Here is a 22,433-nt window from a genome sequence, read left to right as displayed (position 1 = left end):
ATCGAGGGTTAAGGCTTCAAGGTATGAATTGAAGAGGGACAAACATTCGGTCTACAGTATGGAACAATTTCTAGTTCTCTACCTCAGGCCAGAAACAGCGGAGTAAATTGTTGGCAAAGTAGTTCGGTCCTGTCTGTGGGTTGCTCAGGGACTGGTATCTGTCTCACGGCACAGACGGGAAATGGTAGCATAGTTGAGATCTGAGGCTAGAAGCCGTGGATGATAGTGATGGACAATGACATGTGAAAACTGCAGGAGGACTATACACTTGCACCCACCTGGGGCAAATGATTGATTATGGGCAAAGGAATATAATGGAGCATCTAAGACTCCAAGAAGAAGCTGGAGTAAGACTCTTTGGGAAATTAAGACACTTAAAAGCAGCCAGGAGAATTCAGGGGAAAAAATTTTAAAAAGCACACATATAGGCCCAAACAAATGCATGCTGCTAAAGACCTGATAAGACTACCTTGGGCTAACCTCAAGGTTCAGGGTCCTGTTAATCAGTAAAAGACTTCCATGCCAACTTAAAAGACTGGGGGAAGTGGCTATTTGATGAAATGTCCAATAGTCAACAAAAAATCACAAGTCATACAAAGAAACAGGGAAATATAGCCAGTGTAAAGGAACAAAATCAATCTCCAGAAACAGTCTCCGAAGAAACATGCATCAGGGTTCCTAGACAAAGACTTTAAGACAGCTGTCTTAAATATGCTTAAAAGGCTAAAAGAAATAGAGACAAACAAATAAATGAAACAGGGACAAGGACTAAAGAAAATCAGTAAAACAAATTTGGTGGATTTTTTGGCTATTTAAGTGTTTTGTTTGATATTTTACATGCAATTTAAGATTTAGACAATGTTGTAATCATAGAGTACGATTTTCATTTAAAGGTCATTTAGTTTAGGGTCTCTCTTTTAAAACAGCCATTCCTATTCTTTGGGTGACCCAGCTAAAAGTTTTGCTACATGAACGACTTCATATAAATTCATATGATCTAAAGCATTTTCAGCAATAAATCTGCATGCTAGATAAGAAATGAAAGGGATCAAAGAGGAAATAAGTGATGCAAGGCTGTTAGGTAGAAATAAAATAATTTTCTTTTTTTAAAATTTTACATCATTATCAGATTATTTTATTTATTTATTTATTTTTAAATTTTCATTTTAAAATCAAGGGTACATATGCAGGTTTATTACATGGGTATATTGTGTAATTCTGAGGTTTGGAGTATGAATGATTCCATCACCCAGGTATTAAGCATAGTGCCCAATAATTAGTGTTCCAACCTTCTCTCCTTTCCCTCTCTCCCTTACCGTAGTCCACAATTTCTATTGTTGCCATCTTTATGTCCATAAGTACCCAATGTTTAACTCCCACTTAAAAGTGAAAACATGGCTGGGCACGGTGGCTCATGCCTGTAATCTCAGTACTTTGGGAGGCCGAGGTGGGCGGATCACCTGAGGTCAGGAGTTTGAGACCAGCCTGGCCAACATGGTGAAACCCCATCTCTACTAAAAATACAAAAATTAGCTGGGCATGGTGGCAGGCGCCTGTAATCCCAGCTACTTGGGAGGCTGAGGTAGGAGAATCACTTGAACCTGGGAAGCGGAGGTTGCAGTGAGCTGAGGTTGCGCCATTGCACTCCAGCCTGGGGGACAAGAGTGAGACTCTCAAAAAAAAAAAAAAAAAAGTGAGAACATATGGTATTTGATTTTCTGTTCCTCACCCAACTGACTTAGGATAATGACCTCCAGCTGCATCCACATTAATGCAAACGATGTATTTTTACTTTTTGTATGTCCGCATAGTATTCCCTGGTGTATCTGTACCACATTTTCTTTATCCAATCCACCATTGATGGGCACCCAGATTGACTCCATGTATTTGCTATTGTATAATAAATAGTGCTGCGATGAATATGCGAGTCCTTGCGTCTATTGGTAGAATGACTTGTTTTCTTTTGGATATATACCTAATAATAGGATGGCTGGGTTGAATGGTAACTTTGTTTATTAAGTTATCTAGAACCTAAAGTTCTTTTGTTAATAGAAATCTCTGAGCTGCTTTCCACAATGGCTGAAATAATTTACATTCCCACCTACAGTATATAAGTATTCCCATTTCTGCAGCCTCACTAAGCAGCTCTTGTTTTTTTGACTTTTTAATAATAGCCTTCTGACTGGTGGGATATGGTATCTCATCGTAGTTATGATTTGCATTTATCTGATAACTAGTGATGTGGAACATTTTTTTCATGTTTGTTGGCCACATGTTTGTCTTCTTCTGAGAAGTGTTTGTTCATATCTTTTGCCTATTTTTAAAAATGGGGTTACTTGTTTCTTGCTTGTTCAGCTGCTTTAGTTTCTGTAGATTCTGGATGTTAGACCTTTGTTGGATTTACAGTTTGTGAATATTTTCTCCCATTCTGTAGGTTGTCTGTTTATTCTGTTGATAGTTTCTTTTGCTGTGCAGAAGCTCTTCAGTTTAATTAGGTCCCACTTGTCAATTTTTGCTTTTGTTGCAACTGCTTTTTACGGATAATTTTTTTCCCAAGGTCTGTGTTCAGAATGATGTTTCTGAGGCTTTCTTCTAGGATTCTTACAGTTTGAGGTCTTACATTTAAATCTTTAATCCATCTTGAATTAGTTATTGTATGTGGTGACAAAGGTAGGGGTCTAGTTTCATTCTTCTGCATATGGTTAGTCAGCTATCCGAGCACCATTTATTGAATAGGAAGTTCTTTCCCCATTGCTTATTTTTGTTGACTTTGTGGAAGATCAGATGGCTCTAGGAGTGAAGCTTTATTTCTGGGTTCTCTGTTATGTTTCACTGGTCTATGTGTCTGTTTTGTACCAGTACCATGCTGTTTTGGTTACCGTGGCCTTATGGTATAGTTTGAAGTCAGGTAATGTGATGCCTCTGACTTGGTTCTCTTTGCTTAGGATTGCTTGGACAACTCTAGTTGTTTCATGGTTCCATTTGAATTTTAGAATATTTTTTCTACTTCTATGAAAAAAGTCCTTGGTATTTTGATAAGAATACTGTGCTGAATTTGTAGAGTACATTGAGCAGTATGGCCATTTTAATTATATTGATTCTTCCAACTCATGGGCATGCAATGTTTTTCCATTTGTTAATGTCATCTGTGATTTCTTTCAGCAATGTTTTGTGGTTCTCCTTGCAGAGATCTTTCATCTTCTTGGTTAGATGTATTCCTAGGTATTCTATTTTATTTTCTTGTGGCTATTGTAAATGAGATTACATTCTTGATTTGGTTCCCATCTTGAATGCTACTAATATTGGTACATTTAATTTGTATCCTGAAACACTACTGAAGTTGTTTATCAGTTCTAGAAGCTTTTTGACAGAGTCCTTAGGGTTTTCTAGGTATAGAAACATATCATCAGCGAAGAGAGATAGTTCGACTTATTCTCTTCTTATCTGGATCTTTTTAATTTATTTAATTTAATTTATTATTTGGATAACTTTAACTTCTTTCTCTTGTTCATTTTCTTTTGTTTTTCTTTTATCCAACTTGCCAATATGTACATTTTAAGTGGAGGTGTTTAAATCCTTTAGAGTCAAGGTTAACATTGATAGGTGAGGTTTTGATCCTATATTGAAGTTGTTAGGTGGTTGCTTTGTAGTTTCTGTTGTGCGGTTGCTTTACAGGTTCTTTGGTCTATGTAATTCAGTGTATTTTTGTGGTAGCAGATATTGTTCTTTCATTTTATTAACACTCTTAAGGATCTCTTATAAGGCTGGTCTATTGGTAGCCAATTCCTTTAATGTTTGCTAATTCAGAAAAGATTTTATTTCTCCTTCATTTCTGAAGCTTAGTTTAGCAGAATATGAAGTTCTTGGCTGAAATTTTTTTTAATGCTGAAAATAGGCCCCAGTCTCTCCTGGCTTGTAAGGTTTTTTTTTTTGCTGAGAAGTCTGCTGTTAATTTGATGAGGTCCCCTTTATTTGTGGTCAGAGCTTTTTCTCTAGCTGCCCTTGATATTTTTCTTTAGTGTTGACCTTGGACAGCCTGGTGGTGATATGCTTGCTGATGTTCATTTTGTATAGGTTCTTGTAGATGTTCTCTGGATTTCTTGTATCTGGAAATATACCTCTCTAGCAAGATTAGAAAAAGAATTTAAATTATTCCCTCAAATATGGTTTCTAGGTTGTTAACTTTTTCTGCTTTTCTCTCAGGAATGCCAATAATTCATAAGTTTGGTCACTTTACACAATCCCATATTTCTCAAAGATGCTGTTAATTTTTTAAATTCTTTTTTCTTTATTTTTGTCTGACTGCATTATTTTGAAAGACGGGTCTTCAAGCTCTGAAATTCTCTTTTTGCTTTGTCCAGTCTATTGATAAAGGTTTCAATTCTATTTTAAAATTTCTTAAGTGAGTTTTTCAATTCCAGAAGCTCTGATTGATTTATTTTTAAGATGCTTATCTCTTCCTTCATTTCCTGGATTGCTTTAGATGCTTTTTAGTGTTGATTTTCAAACTCGTCTTGAATTTCATTGAACCTCCTTGCAACCTGTACTTTGAATTCTTTTTCTGTCATTTCTGAGTTTCCATTTTGGTTAGGGATCATTGCTGGAGAGATAGTGTGATCCTTTGGTTATGTCACTACATTCAGATTTTTTAATGGTGCCAGAAATCCTGCGTTGGTTTCCTCTCATCTGGAGATGCTGGCACTTGTAATGTTTGTATTACTTTCATGTGGGTAGGAGTTTTTCTTCTTTCTTTCCCTATAATAATATTTTTTGCTTTCTCCTTCTCCCCCTCCCTAAGAGGTGAATGACTGATTTTGTACGCACCCAGATTAAAAGTGGCATCCTGCTCTCAGTCCCCAGTCTGGGAAAATGTCTGCAGTTTTTCCCATTGTATTCCTCTCATAGCATCTCCAAGCCTCTTCCCAAGTTAATTCTAGGACTTGGGAGAAACATAGTGGTCTCCCTTGGCCTAGACTTCTCAGTTATTCAGTGGAAAGATGAATCACAAAGGGAAGCTCTCCACTGCTCTCATGTCCCAGGGTTTCTCTCATCTTTATCAGCTAGATGCCATCACATGGAGTTTTGCTAGTGTGCTATTCACCAGGATCTGGGTGTCTCTCACAATTCCAGCTGAGTCATGTTTTCCTTCTCGAATTGAAGTTCACAGAGTTGATCTTTATGTGCTATCTTGCTATTTTTAAGTGGCAGTGGTATGCCAAAAGCCTCTGATCCATCATCGTGGCAGGGAAAAGAAAAAAAAATTTGAACAAAATGAGGATGCCAACAAAATATAGAATTTATTTTAATAAATCAAACACAAGTTCTGGAGCTGAAAAATACCACATCAAAATAAAAGTTTACTAGACAATTTCAACAAAAAACTTGAATGGGCAGAGAACAGGACCAACAAACTTGAAGGTAGGCCATTTCAAATTATTAAGTCTAAAGTGCAAAAAGAAAAAAGAATGAAACGTGAACAGAGCTGAAAGGACTTATATACCACCAAGTGGATCAATATGTACATTATGGGAGTCATAGAAGTGAAAGATGTAGAGAAAGGGCAAAATAAGTTAATTCAAGAAATGTTAGCTGAAAATCTTCCAAATTTGAGGAAAGGTGTGGATATACAAATTCACGAAGCTCCATACACTCCAAGTAGAATGAAGGCAAAGAGACTGACACTGAGACACATTATAATCAAGCTACAGAAGAAGACAAAGAGGAAATCTTGAAAGCATCAAGAGAAAAGCAGTACCCCCTCATGTACAACAGATTCTCTATAAGACTCAGCAGACTTTTGGCAGAAACATTGCAAGCCAGAAGACAGTGGAATGATATATTTTAAATGCTGAAAAAAAAAAAAAACCCACAACTTTTTAAAGACAATTCTATGTCTGCCAAAACTGTCCTTCAAAAATGTGGAAAATATTTAGACATTCACAGATAAACAAGCTAAGTGCGTTTATTATCATTAAACCTGCTCTATGAGTAATGTTAAAGAGAGTCATTCAAGAACAAACAAAACGGAACTAGACCGTAAATCAAAGCCATAGAGAAATATGAAGTTTTCCAGTAAAAGTAGTTATATGGACCAATATACAAAACAGTGTTATTGTAATTTTGGTTTGAAACCACTTTTATTTTCAACAGCATTTAAAAGACAAATGAATAGAAAATAAACTTGATTCTATGCTAATGAGAATAAAATATGAAAATGTAACTTTTGGTATCATTTACATAAATAAGGAGCTTCTAAAGCTATAAAAGAGCATAGCTTTGTATGCACTTGAAGTTAATTGGCATCAATATAAAACTGATTATCATAATCGTAAGATATTAGGTGTAATCCCTATAGTAACCACACGGATACTATCTATAGAATATACTGAAAAGTAAAGGAGAAAAGATCAGATATTTTCACTAAAAAAAAAAAAAGAGGGAGAACTAAACACAAAGAAAGTATTGGAAGAATTGATAAAATGGCAAAAGTAAATGCTTTTCTATCAGTAATCACTTTGTAAATAATTAAACTTCTCAATAAAAAGACACAGATTGTCAGAATCGATGTTTTTACAAAAAAGGATTAAACTGTATGCTGTTTACAAGAAACATGCTTTAGCTCTAAGGACACACTTAGGTAGAAAGTGAAAGGATAAAAAAGGTATTTCATAGAAATGGTAATAAAAAGGGAACAAAGTGGCTATACTTACATCAGAAAAAAATAAGTCAAAAACTGTCACAAGAAACAAAGAAGGATATTACATAATGATAAAAGGGTCAATTCAATAGAAAGATATAACAATTGCCAATACACAGACACTCAATGCCAGAGCCCCTAAAATATATAAAGCAAACACTGAGAGTACTAAAGGGAGAAATAGGCAGCAATATGATAATAATTAAAGAGTTTAATATGACTTTCAATAATGGGTAGAACAATCAGATGGAAAATCAACAAAGAAATTGTAGATTTGAATAACACTATAGACGAACTGAAGGTAAAAAATATATACTGAACATTGCATACAATGCCAGCAGAGTATATATTTGTTTCAAGCACACCTAGAACATTCTCCAGGATAGATCATATGTTAGGTCACAAAACAAGTCTCAGTGAATATAAGAAGACTGAAATCATACCAAGTACCTTTTCTGGCCACAACAGAATAAAACTAGAAATCAATAGCAGAAGAAAAACTAGAAAATTTACAAACATATGGAAATTAAACAATACACTTATACAACCACTGGCTTAAAAAAGAAATCACAAGGAAAATTGGAAAATGTCTTTGAGAGAAAAAAATGAAAACACAACATACCAAAACACACGAGATGCTGTGAAAACAGTGCTAAGAGGGAAGTTGATAGCTGTAAACACATTCAAAAGAAAGAATGGTCTCAAATCAATACCTTAAGTTTACACATCTAGTTAAGAAATTAGAAAATTAAGAACAAACTAAACCCAAGCTAGTAGAAGGAAGGAAATTAGTAAAGATTAGAGCAGAGATGAATTAAATAGAGAATAGAAAAGCAGATAACATCAATGAAACCAAGAGCTGGGTTTTCAAATACATCGACAGAATTCACAAAACTTTACCTAGACTGACTAAGAAAAAAAGGGAAAAGACCCAAATAACTAAAATCAGAAACGAAAGAAACGACATTACTACTGATTTTTTTGAAACAGAAAGGATTATGGAGGCAGAGGAGCCCTAAGATCTGTAGTTGGCAAGCTGGAGACTGAGGAGAGTTGATGGTACAGTGCCAGTCTATGTCCAAAAGCCTGAGAACCCAGAGAGTTGAAGATGTAGTTCCAGTCCAAGCGCCAGTGGGCTTGAGACCCAGGAAAAACTGATGTTCCAGTTTGAATCTGAAGGCAGGAAACAAACAAACAACAACAACAACAAAAACTGAGTTCCCAGCCCAGATGTAGGCAGGAATCCCCTTACTTTAGGACAGTCAGCTGTTTTGTTCTATTCAGACTTTCAACTGGTTGGATGACAGTCACCCACATTGAGGAAAACAATCTGCTTTACTCTGTCTATAGGTTGAAATGTTACTCCTACCCAAAAACACCCTCACAGACACATCCAGAATAATGTTTGTCCAAATGTCTGGGAGCTCTATGGTCCAGTCAAATTGACACATAAAATTAACCCTCACAAGTACACCCCTTGTCAATTTAGAGCCTATACCCATCTCCTTAAACCAAATCTAATCTCCCATATCCACCTGACATGATACAACTATTCTGCATATCACTAAAAATGCACTACCTCTTCCCCTAAAGAGGAGGTAAAGTTCTTGAGTGATGTCTACTCTTCTCCTTCATATCCCATATGTTAAATACTATGATGTAAAGTTAACACATAATAAGTCCTCACTAAACATTGTCCATAGGTTCTTGGAGATTGTGAGTAAGCAAAACGATGTATAATAAAACCAGTTTTACATAGGCTATTTGATATTAATATAAACAAGCGTTAAGTTCCTATGGCAAATTTCTGATTACAAAAACATCATCAAATTTCTAAGACCCCCAAACACTTTTAATATTAAACATTGAAATAAATGTGAGCTATCATACACTTAAGAAAGATTAATATTAAAAAACAAGTAAAATAATTATTTTTTCCAATTTCTGGTGAATCCATGAGTGATGGTGGCCATAGTGATGGTGGGTTAAATGAAGGAATAGGTGTCTATGAAGTGAAAATTGTAAGGAGCATCTCCTCCCACCATAAAGTTTAAAAACCAACAAAAGCAAATACGGCAAAGTCACTGCATGCCTAAGTGCCACATCATTTATTGTCATGCATTAGTATGATTATCACATACATTATAAATGTTTATTTTACAATAATTTGTATTTGTGTGTTCATTCATTTTCTAATTTGCTTATTCCAGTTCAGGATTGTGGGTGGCTGGAGCCTAATCTGGCAGCTCAAAGAACAAAGCAGTAACCAACCCTGAACAGGATGTCATTTCATCACAAGGTACACGCTCACACAAACCCGCACTCACTCATACTGGAACAATTTGAACACACCTATTAACCTAATATGCACATCTTTGGGATGTGGCAGGAAACCAGAGTCTCCAGAGAAAACTCAATGCAGACACGAGGAGAACTTGAGAACTCCACACAGACAGTGGCCCCTGCTGGGATTTGATTTCTTTTCTCATTAACATTATAACAAAACAATGTTTAACAAAATGACTTCATTTTACAACCTGCTGTACTATGATATAAAGTCAATATATCTTATGTTACATGACAAATGAATAAGAGAGGGAAGAAAAATATATTTGAGGTATTGATAGATGGTAGATAGATAGATAGATAGACAGATAGAGATAGATAGCTAGATAGATAGATACACACACATACCCTAAGCATATTTATAACAAAAGAAGGAGGAAATATTTATGACAATTACAGTCCTCATTCCTGTAACTGGTTCTGTAGTCATAGCTAGTGTTTATAACTACCTTCTACTATCCATTCTGCATTCCCTTTGCCTTCAGCAAGAGTCTCAGCTGGTCATAATTCTTTACCTGATGAAGTGATCCAAATCTTCTGCCTGGATTGCTATAGTTTCCCATTGATCTTAATCACAGGGCTTGGTAATACTAAGAGACTCCCTATGAATTCTTTTGTATTTCAGACATACTAGTTCTTACCTCCATTGTGGAGTAGTACTCCAACTTTCCCTTGATATTCAGGATCAGTCACCCTAGCCAGCACAGTGATTCTCTTCATTCCTGGTGATTCAGAAGCATGAGAATCCCAAATTGGTCAAGTAACCGTCTTAATTTCCAGTTCAATGGAATCATTATTGTGTCTTCTGATGGAAGCATTCTTTCTTTTGGGAATAAAACCTCTAGGTCAGCAGCGCATAAGACCATGGGAAACAGAAACAAAGTTTGCTAGTCAGTCACTAAGGATAATTTTGAGTGGTGCCATTCCCATTTCCCCCTTGATTCCTAGACCTGTAAGTCCTGGCTATGGAGAAATAACTCCTATATTGGACATTGATGCGGAACGTATAATCCTATGTCCTTGTTCCAGCCCTGCAAGGTATTGCCACATAGCTGGTACTGTAAGAGAGTCTCCTAAAGGCCATTCCACTTTTCTATCAAGCATTTGCTTCAGGGTAAGGATAAACCTGGTAAGACCAGTGAATTTCATGAGCATGGGCCCTTTGCTGCACAAGGCATTCTATAAATCCACAGAAGAGAGTTTTGCCAAAAGCACTGCATGACAGGAAGGCAAATCTATATCCAGAGTGTCTATTCCAGTAAGAATAAAATGCTGCCCCTTCTATGATGGAAGTAGCCCAGTGTAATCAACCTTCCGCCAGAAAATGGCTTCATAGAGAATTCAGCATTAGCCTCCGCTGACGACAGATTGGGCATTCAACAGTGGAGGTGGCCAGGCACCCTTGAAGAGTGGAAGCCCATTTTGCTGAGCTCATGCACAACCTCCATTCTCACCACCATGGTCACTTTGCTCAGAAGCCCACTGGGTGATAAGAAGAGTAGCTGGGGAAAGAGGCTGACTGGTATCTATGGAACAAGTCATTCTGTACACTCGATTATTCAAATCTTCCTTGGCTGAAGTCACCCTTTGGTAGGCATTCACATGGAATACAAATATCTTGACAGTTTTTGCCCATTCGGAGAGGTTTATCTATATCTCTTCCCCAAATTTCCTTGTCACCAATTTTCTAATCATGTTTTTTCCAATTGCCTGATCATCGTGGCTATTGGCCACAGCCTATGAATTGTTATATAATCGTATGTCTGGTCATTTATCCTTCCAAGCAAAGTAAACAACCAGGTTCCCTGCTTGAAGTTTTGCCCACTAGAAGAATTTCGCTCCCCCGTTATCTTTCAAGTATGTCCCAAAAAGAGGCTGTAATGCAATTGCCTTTCGTTGGTGCCCGCATATCATGCAGAACCATCTGTTAATTAAGCCCAATTAACAGATGGGCTGTTCCTCTGTCAATTGTAGAGGACTCTCCTTGAGCCCGTGGGTGCAAGCTGAGCTAGAAGACAGTGTAGTAGGAGTGGGGAACACAGGCATTGGAATCACTTCTTCCTGTAAATTACTGTGCCTTCAGGGCCTACTCAAGCCTAATCATATAAATATCACTTCCGTTTGATAATGAGGTCCTGCTGTGCATACTCAACTTGATGGCTTGGCAAGCCAGATAACATCCAGTTCATAACGGGCTGTTCAGGTAGGGCACATGGAAACTTGGTGATCCGTGGTTAAGTGGTCAGTCTCTACGAAGGCTCAGTAGCAGTCCAAGAGCTATTTCTCAAAAGGAGTGTAGTTATCTGCAGAGGATGGCTGAGCACGGCTTCAAAATCCTAAGGGCCTGCATGAAACTTAACGTGTAGGGGTCTTCCAAATACTCCAAACAAAATCCCTGTCTGCTACTTGTACTGTGAGTACCATTGGATCTGTTGGATCTTATAGCTCAAGTGGCAGAGCAGCTTGCATAGCAACCTGGACCTGCTGTAGAGCCTTCTCTTGTTCTGCCCCCAACTCAAAACCAGCAGCTATTGAGGTTATTGGGTAAACAGGTCAGAGTTTCACACCCAAATGAGAAGTATATTCCTCTCAAATCAAAAAAGGCCCACTAGGCATTGTGCCTCCTTTTTGGTTGCAGGAGGGGCCAGGATATGATAAGGATAAGAACAACTTATCCTTGACCTTAGAGGGGATATCTCCACATGCCTCACACCACTGGACCCTCAGAAATTTCCCTGGCTCTTGAATTTTTGTCAAATTTATTTGCCACTCTCTGACACACAAATTTCTTACCAATAAGTGTAGAGTAGTTGTAATATATTTCTCACTAGTTCCAATCAGCATAATGTTATTATATAAATATAATGGACCAGTGTGATATCGAAGGAAAAAGCAGTCAAAACCTCTACAATCTAAATTATAACATAGGGCTAGAGAGTTAATATATCCCTGAGGTATGACAGTGAAGGTTTATTGCTGGTCAGCTAGAAGAAATCTCCTGATTATTCTTATAAGGCATTTGCCACGTCAATAGCTGCATACCAGGTATAAACTGATGTATCAGTTTCCACAAGCAATGAAACCATGTTTCAGCAGCTGCAATTGGAGTTACCGCCCGGTTGAGCTGATGGTACTATCAGTCTCCAACATCCATTTGTGCTTTGCACAGGCCAAAGAGGTGAATTGAAAGCGCATGCAGGGGGAATCACCACCTCTGCATCTTTCAAGTCCTTCATGGTTGTACCAATCTCTATAATGCCCCAGGAATGTGGCGTTGCTCTTAGTCTACTATCTTCCTAGGTGGACACAGTTCTAGTGGCTTCCCCTTGCCTTTCCCCACCATAATAGCCCTCACTCCACAGGTCAGGGAACAAATGTGGGACTTTGATTAGCTGACCCAATGTCCCCCCTGGAGGTTACTGTGAAAATGTGCTAGGCACATCTAATAAACTCTTACATAGGACTGTGTGTGCCAAAGCAATTCCTACACTAGATCATCAGGGCCATTCAGCCCTCTGCCCTGATGGATCTCCCTCTTTATCATACAGCAAACATGTATTTACCATTAGGAAAGTCATTAACTTTACAAGGAGAACTACAAATACTGTTAGGACAGGCCCTGCATTGGATTAAAACACATTTATCCACAGAGCAGTAAGTAAAAGCAGAACGTGGATGGTAGAGATAACTGAACATTTAAAAGAAAAGCACCTCATCAGGAAAGCAGAAAAGTGCTTCAGAAAAGAAACTTAAAAGAGCTAAGAACAAACTACTTTACACTGATACTGTAGGAAAATCTTCAAAAGTAAGAGTCACACATTGCCCTTTGCTATGATTAACAACTTCGCTTCAAGTAGAAACTGGAATCTCTGTCTTTCCTGTTCATCTACACTGACAAGAATTTTTTGTAGAATAAAAACTTTCTTTATATCCATCTATTCACATCGGAAAAAAAAAAGTATGTGGATTATTGACTGGTTTCATTAAAATCTGACCAGACTGAAAAGAAATAGTCTTATTTTTCAAGGCTCTAAGAAATTGTGAAGCCTCTGCTGATTAGTATATGACAGATATAATACCATAGCCTATTAGCTTGGGGATCATTAACAAATAGCTTCTGCACTCGGCAGTTGCCACAATTGAGTTTTCTTGCCTTTAGAAGGAAGTATTGTTCGGAATGTTAACTTAATAACTATGATTGTTGTGAGCTGAATCATGCTATGTCTGTGGGGTAAGTCTAACTGTGTTGCTGCCTTGGAAGCCAACTGTAAAAGGTACTAAAATATCATTGGAAAATGGGGCCAGCTAACTCAGGTTTCCACATGGGACTTTTTATATAACTGGCAAAAGGTCAATTGGCCCTGATTTCCCTGAAACAGATAGCACCCCAGAGTGGAAATAAAACACAGTCATCATCTGCACTAGCCTGACTTTATTGAAAAGTTTTGTCACAGACATATGTAGGTTATGTGGTGCAACTGCAGGGCTCGATCCCTGGGACCTACAAAGCCGTAGTTGCCTGAAGTTGGCAGCCACAGGGCAGATTACCAGAACAGGTGATGTAAATTTCTATCTATAAATAGAAACCATTTACTTGGTATCCAAAGAAGTTATTTAGTTCTGAAAATCACACACAAAAAAATGAAGACAAAAAATTGAATAATATGTTGAAATTTGGGGTGGAGAGCCCAGGAGCAGTGGTTCATGCCTGTAATCCCAGCACTTTGGGAGGCCGATGGGGGCGGATTACGAGGTCAGGAGATTGAGGCCATTCTGGCTAACACAGTGAAACCCGGTCTCTACTAAAAATACAAAAAATTAGCTGGGCATGGTGATGGGTGCCTGTAGTCCCAGCTACTGGGGAGGCTGAGGCAGGAGAATGACGTGAACCTGGGAAGCGGAGCTTGCAGTGAGTGGAGATCACGCCATTGCACTCCAGCCTGGGTGACAGAACGAGACTCTGTCTCAAAAAAAAAAAAAAAAAGTTTGGGATGGAGAAGCGGCAAGATGGTGGGAAAGAACATTAAAACATGATCTCTATCTTCAGTAAGTATCAGTGACTGATGCTATATGATAAAGAATAATGGAAAATTTTTGCAATAAATACAATCTCAAATAATTTAAAATGTTATATTGCATTCTGTCCATGTATTATATTTCCAATTATGAGAACAAAATGTATTAATAGAAAGTTGGCTTACCTTAAACTCTCCTAAGGAAATATTCAAAATATTTAAATCAAAATATTAAATAAAACCAAAAATACTAAAATAAATCAAATTAAACATTTTAATACTTTAAATCAGCATGAAGTGGCCCTCAATAATCGATTTAGGATACCTACAATGTCAGTCTAGCCCTGGTTGTGAGAACTGATGTTATAAAATATCTTTATTCAATGTATATTAATGCAATAATGGTAGCTGATCACAATTAGAATATGACTAGGAAATAGATAATTCATATCCTTCTTGCATAGTGACTTTGCTATTTTGTTAGAGATTTTAGAAGTGGGATTACAACCTGACTACCAGCTATTACTTATCCTACTGCTATTTTATAGCTGAATGATTTTCTAAGTATCTAGTGTATGGATAACTTTTACTTAAGCTATAGCAAATCAATAAAAAGAAAAGAAAAAAATTATAAAACCTTTTATATGGAAGACAAGAACAAATAAACTAGAGCTGATTAGTAGGTCAGTAAGAATTTGGAAAATTATATAGGGATTATTTGTTCCCCAGGTTGGATGGCAAAGGTAGAAATGGTCTTTAGAGGACCACTGTATATGCTCTCAAGTTACCTAAAGAGAAAAGAGCCCATGATGCTGTGAGAAGCTTTCTCCAACCTGCTCCCCAAGACTTCAGGTTCTCAAATCTACCAAATGTTGGCATAAAAGATAGATATTTGAGGCATTGGTTATTGACACTGATCAGAAAAAAAACCTTAATGTTGCAGCACAATAATGGAAGAGGAGGTAAGAAAGCATGGTTGTGGACAGGCATGGGTGGACAGATTGACTGGAGTTGCTCAGGGTACTGGGTGGGAAGGCAATAAGTGCTGGATATGGGAGAGATTAGAAGACCAACTTTTGACTAGAGTTAGCCCAAACTGTCAGCACTCTTTATCCCCAAAGGATTTGCAACCTGTGGGTTTAGAGAAACCAAGGATGAAGAGGAACGATGACACAGAAAGTAAAGTGGCAATAACTTCTCTTGACATAATGGATGCAACTAAAACTACACCAAAAAACTGGATTCTGAACTGGAAACTCATCTAGAACGATGGCAAACTGAAAGATTTTCAGTTAGGGGACATAGAAATTACATGAACACTGTAGTGAACAGAAAGAGGAACATATTTTATATAAACGTGTATTTTTTGCTAAGTAAGGAACATAGTAAAGCACTGTCCTACTATTTCCATGTATTTCCCCGCAAGTAATAATTTGATTTTTCAAGTTTTAGAGAAAGTTCCAGCAAGCTGTCTTCTACCCTTAGAATATTCTGGAGCTTCAAATGTTTTCCCTTTTTAATCCCTTGGAAAATTTGTAGAAAAACTGTAACAGATTTTACATTTTAGCATCAAAGACAAAAAGGCAATTACTTAGCAATTTCCAATACTATCTTAAAAAAAAAGACTCAAAATCAAATACTTCCAACAAGTTTTGCATCGTGTTTACACGGTAGGTGTTCAATAAAGTTTGTTAGATAATGGTCTTGGAGGTCTAAGGCTACCTTCTAAGTGATCTTTTGGTGGTATTGAGTAAAATCCCCATGACCAAACATGTTCAGCTGGGAGGCTTATTTTTATTATACTTGAAAAAGAGGCTAAGAGAAACTGACAGAGCCATGAGTAATGCTTGTACCATCCTAGGTCACTCAGTTTAAATCACTACAAGGTTCTCTGAATCTCTGTGCTTCGAACGTGATTTCTTTTTCTTTTTAAACAATTTTATATTTCTTTACATTTTACATCTATTGTCACTTTATGCCATTTGATTTTATGATGGGGTGAACAGTGCTAACTTTTGCAAAGTTAAGTTAAAAATGAATCTAATGAGTGACTTGTTTTAATGAACAGAGGGTGAGATCTCCTCTATGTAAACATGGATGTCTAAAACTATCATTAAAATTGGACAATTAATTTAAAATATTAAAATAGACAATAGCTCAGTATCTGATATAAACTTATTTATTTGTAGAAGTTTGGCTTAACATTAAAAGTTTAAATGAAATTACATTGCAATTGACTTGATGAAGTATCCAAGCAGAACCCACTTCTCTCTTGAATTCTAAAAATTCCTGAAACAGTCTTGATTCCTGTGAGGTCCCCAGTTTTGGAGAAAGAAGTGTTCCTTTGATTCTAAGATTTGTAATCACATGATACATGAATAATAGGGTAAATAGGGCATTAAAATAGGGTGTGTATATATATATATATACACACACACATATATAGTTTATACAAACTATTTTATATATATATATATATATATATATATATATATATATATATATACACACTGAAAATTTAGTTATTATCCTGAGGCTAGAATTTCTGCACTGGACACACTATGGATTCTCCCCCGCCTCACACCTTATATACTGCATAATAAATATTAAGTGGAGGTCATCTTAATGATTCAATAAGCCCTGGGCATAGGAATAGTAATGACAATGAACAATCCTAACCACAAACATTTATTGGACACTTAGAAAATATCACGCTCCGTGCTAAGCAATTAAAGTTTGTAATCTGTACAACCACACTGTGGCATATGTCCCCACAATAACTGATAGTACTCCTATTTTACAAATGAGAATATTGAGCTTTAGTTAACATCCCTCAAATAGTCCCATAGCTTGTAAGTGCCAAAACTAAGAATCAAAGCCAAGTCTTGAATATTATCCTTCACTTATATCATGGGACTAAGGTTTACTTACAAATCAACATATTAAGAAGTCTGGATGTCATTTGTAATCCTTTATACCTAAAAACTAGGTAGCAAATGAAGGTGAAAGTCAAAGCATGTTGCCAGACAATTGCTGCTGTACTTTATACTTTGGCTTTGTGTGCTATTTGCTAAAGATAAGAATTAAATTTGAAGAGGAATGAGGCAGAATGGTATATATGAAAATCTCTTCATTGCCTACACAACATTCAATAACCTTTCCTTGCTGCTAGATATTATTCAGGTGGTGCCTACAGTACCTTGATTTCAGAGACTTTCAGTTCTCACCATAGGCTAGGGAGCAAAGCTCCATTGGTATAAACCATTGTAGTTATCTAATTGTCTTTGGTCAATTATTGGTCTGGAAGTGGTCACGTGAGTTACTTTTAACCCAAAAGATATAAGAGAAAGTCTTCCGGACTGAGCTTCTAGAAAGGCATTACGTTCTCAATTAAAAAAAAAAGATATGGCTCACGTAGATCTTTGCTTCTTTTTCTTTCTTCTTGCCTAGAATGCAGATATAATGCTTGTGGCTACATTAGCCATGTTGTGACTAAGAAATGACAAGGATGAAAGTGAAAGACAATATACTAAGCATGGCAGTGTACAAAGGATGCAAAAAGATCTTGGGTCTCTGACACTATGGTTGAGCACCTGCGTCAGCCCTGGGCAACCTATCATCAACATTCATGTTATGAGGTGGGAAAAAAAGGAAAAAAAACCCTTAATTGTTCATCCATGATAGGTTTTCATTGATCTGCAGCAGAATATGATTTTAAATGATAAAAGCTTTAAAACATGACCTGCAATATGTGCAGTTGCTGGACAATTTTTGTTGATATATTTATCACACTAAAAATCACAAACTCCCAAACCACCTTTGCTGACCCAACTACTGGGTACCAGCAAGCTCTTTGTCATCTAGACGGCCTTGTGCTAGACTCAATGCCTTTGGATTCAGAGGAAAGAAAGGCCAGGGCAATGACTTCGAGCAACCCTGTGGTATCTGTTTAAGTTATAAAATATCTTGTAGACCTCAGGCTAGCAGGTTGATTTAACATTTTATGACACACTTTAGAGCAATAAATACCTAGAATTTTGAAATGAGTCCATGGTAACGTTGGCAGAAATGACTGTAAGTAATGTGAAAAAGAACTTGGAGTGTTAGAATTCTGTAAGCATGAGACTTATTGAAGTGAGGTCCCATAATCATTATAAAAAGTAAATGTTAGATTTATAGAAGCGTTCACAGCTTTAGTATCTTTATCACAAAAACATTGTCAAATTTATTTCTCATGTGCAATCTAATTTGTATAAATCCTTCTACACTCCAGGATTTACTTTATTAATCTGTAATATTTCCCTATAGTAACTGTAATAAGCCAAGGAAATAACAATTTGGGGGAGCTTCTCTATATTTAGAAAAGAAAGTGAAACCTTTCTGGGAAACATATTTAAGATTCCTAAAAGGTCTCTAGTATTTCATTGAATTTTAAAGTGACTGGAAATAAGTATAAGGTTCATTTGTAGAGATTTGTCTTTTTAAAAGAGCTTCTTCCCATTTGATTTACTTTAGTGTAAAACTTTTGGTTTATATAAACTATTGTTTCCTATAACGAAAAATATTAATATTATGCTTAAAATTTCCAAACTGTTATTGGTTTCCACACCTTGGAGAAGATACTTGTGTGTCAACACAAGCAAAGCACATGCACCAAACTTCAGATGTTTATTTTATCATTTGTAGCTAGAGAAATGTAATTATTTTAAGTGGCTATAATTTAATGTTTTGACATTTCTCGAATTACAGTATGAAAATGACTTTACACTTTTGCTAGCAGGTACATGAGAGACCAATAAGGCAATATTTAAAAGCACATTGCAAAGAGAAGGCACTTCCACTAGTATATAAGATATCTCAGTAACATCTGATCAAGAAACAGTTGAATGCATATGGAGGTTTTTGGTCCACTTTTTTTAGCATGTGTGAATTTTGCCATCTCGTTAAATTTCAAATATTATTATCATGTTTACATGCTGAAGTCATTTGAAAGCTAACCTACCTGTTGGGAATATTGAGAGTCAGAAGTCAATTAAATCCTACTTTTTTTTTTTTTTTTTTTTTTTTTTGAGATAGAGTTTCTCTCTGTTGCCCAGGCTGGAGTGCAGTGGCATGATCTTGGCTCACTGCAACCTCCACCTTCCAGGTTCAAGCGATTCTTCTGCCTCAGCCTCCTGAGTAGCTAGGATTACAGGTGTGCACCATCACGCCTGACTAATTTTCTATTTTTAGTAGAGATGGGGTTTCGCCATGAGAGCCAAGCTGGTCTCAAACTCCTGACCTCAGGTGATCCACCCACCTCAGCCTCCCAAAGTGCTGGGAATATAGGTGTGAGTCACCACGCCCAGCCTAAATCCTATGTTAAGTGGTAATACCCAGGCAAATTGAAGGTGAGTGTTTTGGGCAGTAAATAAATTAAACATATAATTTCAAAACAGAGATTGTTAAAATGAAGTATGTGATTTTCAGATATGTGTGTGTACACATGTATATACACACACTCATTTTTCTTTCAGTAGCCACGAAGTGAAATTGTTGGTAGTTAACACTAAATTTAGTCCAATCTTTGCTTATGGAAATCTTAGCAGTGAAAAAATATATATAAATATGAAATAATTTACTTTATTTCAACTCTAATATTCTCTACAATTTTGGAACAGTCAAAGACAGGGTAGCTAACTGCTTTCTAACAATTGAAAGTCAATTTCCTTAATTGAAAAGTAAATATAAAAACAACATATAGCTATCAAAAGATTAGCTTCACCATGCATCATTGCTTTAAGAACGGGTGTATTATTCTGTTTGTGGAATAAGCACTTAAGAGAAATTTAAGTTACTTAGGCTGTCTAGCATTTGGGCAAGAATGGAAAATACCCAGCAAATTTTATTAAAAATATCTCCTTTATGAAGCCATCTGTAACATTTCTCAGCTGCTTTCATATACACTCAATTGGTAAACATTTCTTACTAAAGATAACTTGTTTTGTCATTCAGAGAAAATTATTTGAAATTTGAAAAGTCACTGCTCCTGCTTTGCCATTTAGTCTATTGTTAGTCAATTCAAAGAACAAGTTAAAGTGATTGATATAAAAATACTGAAAGTTACCTGTAAGTTTTACTTGTTCCTATCTCACAGGAAGATAAAACACCTTGTTCAAATTCACAAGAAAAAAACCAACAACCCCATAAAAAAGTAGGCAAAGGATTTCAACAGACACTTCTCTAAAGAAGACATTTATGCAGCCAACAGACACATGAAAAAATGCTCATCATCACTGGCCATCAGAGAAATACAAATCAAAACCACAATGAAATACTATCTCATGCCAGTTAGAATGGCAATCATTAAAAAGTCAGAAAACAACAGATGCTGGAGAGGATGTGGAGAAATAGAAACACATTTACGCTGTTGATGGGAGTGTAAATTAGTTCAACCATTGTGGAAGACAGTGTGGCAATTCCTCAAGGATCTAGAACTAGAAATACATTTGACTCAGCAATCCCATTACTGGGTGTATATATTCAAAGGATTATAACAATAAACACGTATATTTATTGTGGCACTATTCACAATAGCAAAGACTTGGAACCAAACCAAATGCCTATCAATGACAGATTGGATAAAGAAAATGTGGCACATATACACCATGGAATACTATGCAGCCATCAAAAAGGATGAATTCATGTCCTTTGCAGCGACATGGATGAAGCTGGAAACCATCATTCTATGCAAACTAACCCAGGAACAGAAAACCAAACATCACATGTTCTCACTCAAAAGTGTGAGTTGAACAATGAGAACACATGGACACAGAGAGGGGAACATCACACACTGGAGCCTGTTGAGGGGTCGGGGGCAAGAGGAGGGATAGCATTATAACAAATAGCTAATGCATGCAGGGCTTAAAACCTAGATGACAGGTTGATGGGTGCAGCAAACCACCATGGCACATGTATACATATGTAACAAACCTGCATGTTCTGCACGTGTATACATATGTAACAAATCTGCATGTTCTGCACATGTTTCACGGAACTTAAAGTACAATAAAAAATAAAACCACCTTTTATCTTATTTCATTTTTCAATAAATACATATTTATTGAGTCCTTACCATGTGTTAGATATTATATCTTCAGTTACGTCAGTAAACTAAACAAAAACCTTACCCTAGTTAACCTTGAACTCTAGAGCTTGCAGATAGTCAATAAATAATAAAGGCAATAAATAAGCACATTAAACAGTAAGTTATTAGATGGCATGTGCTATTAGAGAAATAAAAAATAGACTGGAATCAGAAAAAATTGAGTTAAAGAGGCAGAATATGAAAAATCACAATTTTAAATGAAATTTTCAGGGTATGCCTTATTTCCTGTGGTGTAAATACTTCCACTATGATTAATTTCAAGCTACCAAAGGTTTGGAAAATAGCTTACAAAATCCTTGAATATTTAACAATTGGTTCTTATTGGTAAAAAGGGGGCTCAGCACAAAATCTGAGCAAAGACTTTAAGAAATGGAAGGTGTTAGCCAAACAAACATCTGGGGGAAGACCCTTCCAGAGGGAGCAGTTAGAGCAAAGGCAGTACCTGGAAGGTTTCAGGAGCAGCAGATAGGTCAGCCCAGGGCAAGAGGCAATGGGGAATAGGAGAAGCAATCAATCAGATTCTGAAGGACCTTGTAGGACTTTGCAAAGGCTTTCATTTTCACCCTGAGTGAAAAAGAATCCACTGAAATGTACTGAGTAGAGGAGTGACATGATCTGACTTACATTTTCCTTTTTTTTCTTTTTTATTATACTTTAAGTTCTAGGGTACATGTGCACAACGTGCAGGTTTGTTACATAGGTATACATGTGCCATGTTGGTTTGCTGCACCCATCAACTCGTCATTTACATTAGGTATTTCTCCTAATGCTATCCCTCCCCCATACCCCCAGTACTCCCCCCAACCCCGGTGTAGGCACCAGTGTGTGATGTTCCCCGCCCTGTGTCCATGTGTTCTCATTGTTCAATTCCCACCTATGAGTGAGAACATGCAGGGTTTGGTTTTCCATCCTTATGATAGTTTGCTGAGAATGATGGTTTCCAGCTGCATCCATTTCCCTGAAAAAGACACAAACTCATCATTTTGATGGCTGCATAGTATTCCATGGTGTATATGTGCCACATTTTCTTTATCCAGTCTATCATTGATGGACATTTGGGTTGGTTCCAAGTCTTTGCTATTGTGAATAGTGCCCCAGTAAACATACGTGTGCATATGTTTTTATAGCAGCATGATTTATGACCCTTTGGCTATATATCCAGTAATGGGATGGCTGGGTCAAATGGTATTCCTAATTCTAGATCCTTGAGGAATCACCACACTGTCTT

The 22,433-nt window shown here is 36.8% G+C and overlaps 1 long non-coding RNA gene across 1 annotated transcript in view; it reads right to left on the bottom strand.

The window, feature by feature from the left end:
• Positions 1 to 1,183: 1,183 nt before the first annotated feature.
• Positions 1,184 to 22,433, bottom strand: part of LOC129060372 (uncharacterized) — a 92,341-nt gene continuing 71,091 nt past the window's right edge. The window contains exons 4-5 of the long non-coding RNA XR_008527015.2: positions 9,685 to 9,884; positions 1,184 to 5,225 (exon numbers count right to left, since the gene is read on the bottom strand). This is a non-coding gene — a long non-coding RNA (uncharacterized LOC129060372). The remainder of the gene's footprint in view (positions 5,226 to 9,684; positions 9,885 to 22,433) is intronic.

The sequence above is a fragment of the Pongo abelii genome, chromosome 6, assembly GCF_028885655.2.
Source record: "Pongo abelii isolate AG06213 chromosome 6, NHGRI_mPonAbe1-v2.0_pri, whole genome shotgun sequence".
Taxonomy (NCBI): Eukaryota; Metazoa; Chordata; class Mammalia; order Primates; family Hominidae; genus Pongo; species Pongo abelii.
This window is presented reverse-complemented; position numbering and strand designations above follow the sequence as displayed.